This window comes from Malania oleifera, chromosome 8, assembly GCF_029873635.1.
Source record: "Malania oleifera isolate guangnan ecotype guangnan chromosome 8, ASM2987363v1, whole genome shotgun sequence".
Lineage (NCBI taxonomy): Eukaryota > Viridiplantae > Streptophyta > Magnoliopsida > Santalales > Ximeniaceae > Malania > Malania oleifera.
Window position 1 is genome coordinate 3,609,275 of NC_080424.1, and position 7,435 is coordinate 3,616,709.

A 7,435-nucleotide genomic window follows, 5' to 3' on the forward strand; every position below is an offset into this window, starting at 1 on the left:
GGACTGCTGTGGCTAGAACAGGGAGCTGTGGCCTGGTGGAGATGGTGTAGGGGCTGGTGTTGCAGAAGTTCATGGAGTCATGGCTTGGAAGAGATTGTTGGCCGTGCGTGGAGCAGATGGCAGATGGCTGTTGGCTGAACTGCTGCTGGAGGTTCGTGAGATCTGCTGGTGTGAGGAAAAACAAAGGAGAAGGAAAAGAGAGAAAGAGAACAAAGAAGAGAGAGAGAGAGCTCAGAAGAGGAGAGAAATACAATAAAAATAGAGAGGAAGAGAAGGGAGTAGGGTAAGGGAATGAAAGCAGAGGGAGAGAGTTTGAAAGAAAAAGAAAACAAAAAAGAAGAGCGGGTGCGGAGAACAGGGGAATTGCAGGAAAAAAGGATTTAAATAGGGGAGGCTTTTGCTACCTTACGACCCAGCGTCCAGCTAAGAGACTCGACCCGCTTGATCCAACCCGGCTGCATGGACATCAAGCCCAAATTTATATACTTTTTCTTTTTTCTTTTTCATTTTTTTGATTTCGGTGTTCAGAGCCAAATTTGACCTTCCTAGAGTTCGTTTCTCGCAAAACTCAAAACATGAAAATTGTAGATAATCTTTTCTTCTTTGTCCAAAAATTTGAATCATATCAATCGGAACTTGGACGAAAAAATTATGCATGAATTACGAATAGGTGCCTGTTTTGGTTCCCGGAAGTTTTCCTGCGATAAAAAATTGCTAAAAATTCATAAATTATGCAATAAAACTCAAAAATAATAAATTCGGCACTTTATTAAAATATTGGACGTAATTGGACATTTAATTAAAAATATAAGCTGTAAAGCCCAGATTAAGATGCCTAATTATACAGTTTTGGCGCGTAATCACCAGTCATGGGAGAGGTAAGTAGGGGACCTGCCAAACTCACCATATCAATCCCAAGTCCTTTTCCGTATTTGAGTAACAAGACAGTACCTTGGAGATATGGATGCCAAATCAAGGACAATGATGCTATGGAGAAGGATAGCACCAATAATATTATTGGTGTCTACAGGATAACCCGAATCGAGAGAGTGCATACCCCGGAATACTTGGAGAGGTCCCACACAGAGAAAGATAAAAAGGAAAAAGATATGAAGATAACATAGACAAAAAGAGTGATCAAGGAGTTCTTTTCCCACAAGGATGTTGTTGAGTTTTTGAAAATCATTAAGCTGAGTGAATTCAGTGTGGTAGAGCAGCTCAATAAACTTCCTGCTCACATTTCTGTGTTATCTTTACTTCTTAGCTCGGAAGCACACATGAAGGTTATCAATCAGACATATGTCCCATATGATATCAGTGTGGAAAACTTCGATCACAAAATTGGAAGTCTTACAACAACCATTATACATAACCTTTACTGATGAAGAGATTCCACCCGAGGGATAAGAGCATATTAAGGCACTCCATATCTCCACCAGGTGCAAAGATCACATAGTGGTAAAGGTATTGATTGACAACGATTCATCCTTGAATGTTCCCACTTTATATTAAATGTTTTGAAGCTAGGGAATGGTGATGCTATTCCATAACATGATGCATGAAGAGATGGAGGTATATGTGGATGATGTGATTTTCAAATCTTGAGATAAGGAGGATCAAATAGTTAATTTGAGAAAGTTGTTCAATAGATTGAGGAGGTATCAACTCAAGCTAAATCTAGAAAAAATGCACATTTGGTGCTACTTTGAGGAAATTGTTGGGGTTCGTGGTGAGTAGAAGAGGAATTGAGGTAGATTCGAGCAAGATAAAAGCTATTCGAAAAATGCTGGTTCCTCAAACAGAGAAGGAGGATAGGAGTTTCTAGGAAAACTAAACTACATTGGCCATTCATTTCCCAATTGACAACCACGCGTGAGCCTTTTTTCAAGCTTTTGTGAAAAAATAACCCTAAAAGATGGAACAAGGAATGCCAATAGACCTTTGAAAAGATCAAAAGATATCTTTTGAATCCACCGGTGTTAGTCCCTTCAGTACCCCCGAAGTCGCTAATTCTATACTTGGCAGTTTCAAGATTTTTAATGGGATGTGTATTAGGACAACACGATGCGTAGGGAAGAAGAGCAGACTATCTACTCTCTGAGCAAGAAGTTCACAGAATATGAAGCAAAGTACTCGAATTTGGAGAAAACCTGTTGCACTTTGGTATGAGCTGTTAATAGACTGAGGCAAAATACTTTATATTATACCACATGGTTAATTTCCAAGATGGATCCAATAAAGTATGTTTTTAGAAAAACCAACAATGACCGGACGGGTGGTCAGATGACAAATGTTGCTTATAGAGTATGATATCGTTTACGTTACAAGGAGGGCCCATAAGGGAAGTGTAGTGGCAAAATATTGAGCAGACAGGGCCATTGACAATTATCAACCAATGAAATTCTATTTTCTTGATGAAGATATTGATGTGATAGACCAAGTCGAACAAAATCAAGATAAATGGACCATGCTGTTTGACAGAGCGTCGTATGTTTTGGGGCATGGGATAGGAGATGTATTGATATCACCTGAAGATGAATATTTTCCGATCATGGCAAGACTCTTATTCCCATGCACCAATAACGTGAGGTAATATGAGGTGTGTGTTTTGGGGTTGCAAGAAGCACTTGACAGGGAGGGGGGGGGGTTAGAAAATTGAGAGTCAAGGGAGATTCAACTTTGGTAATATGCTAATTAAAAGGAGAATGGGAAACTTGAGATACCAAGCTAATTCCTTATCAGCAATTCATCCTTAACATGGAAGAAGAATTCCACGAAATTAAGTTTCACCACTGGCCCCGGGAAAACAGATAAATTCCTAATGCCTTGGCAATGTTGGGTGCATTGTTCAAAGTAAAGCATGAGATGGAAATTGAACCAATTCACATAAGGATACAAAATGAGCCAACATACTGTCCGGTGATAGAGGAAATTGATAGGAAGCCTTGGTTCCATGATATCAAGTAATACATCCAAGAGCATAAAATATCCTGGATGCATTAGAAAATGATTGAAGGACCATAATTATGAGATTTTTCTTGGACGGAGACATACTTTATAAAAGAAACCATGATATGACACTCTTACGTTGTGTTGAATTGAAGGAAGCACAACAAATTATGTAGGGAGTCCATGAGAGGGTTTGTGGTACACATACTTGTGATGACCCAAAAATATATATATGATTAAAGTACAATAATAATAAAATAATAAAAATGGTCATTGAGTTAATATCAATACAGAAGTGTTTTTCTGTAGGATCATTGATTCCATATTTGATGCCTAAGAAAGACCTTGTCTAAGCGAGTGCTCAGAGACCATTGCGGCTCAGTCGCTCCCTAGAGGTCAGCCTGGTCAAAATGGAATTTCATAGGATAAACAAGATAGACACTATTTGTACACGTAAATAAGAATATATATATAAAATAGTATTTTGACAGACATAATTTGTAGAAATACATAATAAGATGATAATAATATAGGTATCATATGTGGGGCCCACAAGACTATGTGGGGTCCACATGAGTCCTGAGCCACAAGACACTATTGATATACGTTAATAAGTACATAAAATAATGTTTTGACTGATATAATTTGTAAAAATATATGATAAAATAATAATAATATAAGTATCCTATGCGGGGCCCACAAGACTATGTGGGGCCTACGTGAGTCCCGAAGTCATGTAGAGGTTTACACGAGTCTTAAAACTATGTAGGACGCATAAAATCGTATGAGGGTTATTCGAGTTACGTAGGATCCATTTGGGTCTCGAAGTTGTGTGGAGCCCACAAGACCATGTGGGGCCCACATGAGTTTTTAAAATTCAAATTTAATTATTATTCAAAAATAAATAATAAAATAAATAAATACTAAAAATAGTTTAAAAGTAATAACAATAATAATAATAATGATAATAATGATTATGAAAAATAATAAAATAATTAATTAACTAATAGATTAATTAATTAGGTAAGTAATTAATTAAAATTTATTTAATGGGAATGGTGGCAAGCACTCCCACATGGCCTCCATCCCCATCCCATACTCAACCCATACCTTGCCCATCCCTTGCCCATTATTTAATTTTAAAAAAATTATAATTTCACCTATCTCCTCACACTTTTATAAATTCCATTTCTTCCCCAAAATTTTCCTATAAATAGGGAGCTCTCAACCTTCATTTTTCACAACAATTTTCTAAGAAAGAGAAGGATTAGTGAGTGAAAGAATTTGTGGTGGAGAGAGAATTTTTGAATAAGTTCTCAATCACCCACTCTTTCCAATCTCATTTCTTAGAGATAGTTACAGTGTTCGTAAGGAAGAAGATAAGTAAATTTTGATTATGTTAATTTTTTTTTTATTTAAAATTCATACCCGAATTTACTTTATAAGTAAATTTCAATTATGTTAATTAGTTCCACAAAATTTTCATGAGTTTATTTTTACGCATATTTAATTATATCAGTTCTATCTTTAATATACTTACATCTATTTTTGAGTTAAGAAATGTTTTAATCCCCTCGGGTAAATTTTCAGCATTTCTTTCTATTCAAAAATAAAATCATATATATTTTTAATACAAAAGTTGTGTGGTATGAGTTTATTTTCACGTTGCATTTTTTTATGAAAATATGAGTAAAGGTGAGATTTTCACGAGATTATTTTAAATTACATAAATTATAATAAGATGATTTTAAAACTCCTTATGGCAAATTAAGTTCAAAGTTACAGATGTTCGGTACTGCAGCTTAAAGTTTATACGGATCAGAGTGCACCCATACTATTTACAGAGTGGTTATTTATGTTAGTGGATTTCTCCTGAGTGCACACCTGGTTCCGGACCAGGACTTAATAAGGAAAATCTCACTTAAAGTTTACGTACGTTGATTTAGTTTGGTCGGCCAGCCAGCTAAGTCAAGTCTTTGGACAGCACAAGTCAGTCATGGGGGTAAACATGACTTACGGCAAACAGGCCTAAGGGTGGTTTTTATAATATATGTTTATACATATTTAATTACGTGTACAAAGTTACTGATGATTTGAAGGAAAAATGTAAGTTTACGTGAAAAGGATCATTTTGGTGCTTAAATGACGATTTAAGGAAAACGTATAAGGAAAAATATATGTATGTTTATCATTAAATATTTTTACAGTTTTAAAGTTAAAAGTTTAATTTAACAGTTATAGTATATAATTATAAAATTTTACTGTTGTAATTGATGACAAAAGTTTTATATAGAAAATTTTTAAATTTATATTTATTCTAAAAGAAAATTTGAAGTTATAGTATTAAATATTATTTTACGAAATTTTTTTAAAAGCTCATTTTGGTCACACACTAATAATATTTTTATTTACTTACTGAGCATCGTCTCACTCCAATCATGTTTTTATTTCAGATAACTCTGAAGAGCATGTTGGAAATCAGGCTTAGTAAGCATGCGGGTGGGGATAGAAAAATAAAGATTTGTTTAGAAATATTAATATGATGTCAGATATTTATACTTGTGTAATTTTTCTTCTTTTGAAATAAATGATTGTAATATGGATAATTAGCGCTCTGGTTTAATAACAATTGAGTTTATTTTGCTTCCGCTGTAAATTAGTAATAAAAAGTTAATATCCCAGATCCCTCGAGGTTGGGGGTGTTACAATACTAATGGACACTCCTTGGCTAGGAAAATTCTAAGATGTGGATATTATTGACCATGGAAATGAATTGTATAAGCTATGCAATAAAATGTCACAAATCTCAGTAGGCATACCCATGCAAAGCATAAACCTTCAACATTGAATTCCAAGAAATAATGTCACAAATCATAATTTCATTGAAAACTTTTTCTGACAAATAAATAGAGCCACACCTTGCATATGCATGAATCAAGCATTTTTATTAAATTTGAAATCCACTAAATATATGAATGATGTCATAGTTGTATTTAAATTTACACACACACACACACACATATATATATATATATATTTTATACACAATTTTATTTATTTTATTTTTTAATTAGATTGAAGTATCTTCTTTTAGTTCAAACATAATTTTTAGATATTTAAAATGTAATTTTTTTTTGTTAAATTTTGGTTGAATTTACTTTCAAGATATATTATAGTTTATTTTTTTAAGAATATTTGTATTACATTTAAAAGATAAAAAAATTGATAATAAAATGAATTAGACTATCACTATTTCTTTATATAGTATAGAAATTTAGCTTTTTAAGGAAAGTTGATTTTATAGAATTTTACTTTTAAAAATAAGGTAACTTCTGTCAGCAAATATGTTTACAGCTACATCTTTTAGGAGTACTTAATATTTCTTTCAAAAGATACAAATATTTTTGTGTACAAAATGATATGCACTATTTATACTTTTATATATAGTATAGAAATAAATATCAACATGTATATTTTGTTAGCTTATTTAATTTTTTTAACCAAATAAAAAAACTTTCTTTTATGTCCAAACAATAATTTAGTATTTTAATAATTTTATATAATTTTGATTGAATTACTTTATGATATAAAATAATTAAATTTTTTAAGAATAAAAGATAAGGATATTTTTGTTCACAAAATATTTTACACAATTTATATTTCTGTATATGAAATAAAAATTTATTATTATGAATGTTTAGAAAATATTTTACACAATTTAGTGTCGCTTATAAAAAATTTAAAAATTGGAATACTTTTTGCCACAAAGTAATTGAAATATTTATACTTCCATATATAGTATAAAAATCAATTTCTATTAGAGACTTTTGATCTTACTTTAAAGATAAGGATATTTTTATTCATAAAATTGATTTACATTATTCATACTTTTTTTAATATATTTTCTTGCTAAAAAATTTTGAGAATTGAGAATTGACATTTTGGAGCCTCCTTATTCAGTTAACATTTGTTATTGTATAGATTTATTTATTTATTGATAGATAAGGATATACAAATTTATTAAGTTATTATTAATTTTTTTTTAGAAAAATAACTTAGCTAGTCAAATTGTAATGAGCCAATAGAATTAAAAATTTTACAAACCAATGAATAATTATTTTAGAATTCTTTTAAAATATAAAAATCTAAAAATTTAAGAAAGAAAATATGTGAGAGAATTTTAGGTGGGATATATAGAAACATGGAAACAATAATTTTTAAATTATTATTAGTTTTTAAAAAACATAACTTAATTATAATTGACCCATAGAATTAAAAAATAGAAAATATAATAATATAAGAAAGAAAATATGTGAGAGAATTTTTGGATAAGAATATATAGAAATAAAGAAATAAAAAAACTTAAATTATTATTAATTTATTAAAAACATATAGTATTAAAGAAGATAGAATTTCAATAAGCAAATAATTAGTTTAAAATTTAAAATTTAAAATTTAAATATCTAAGAATTTAGTATTGACATTT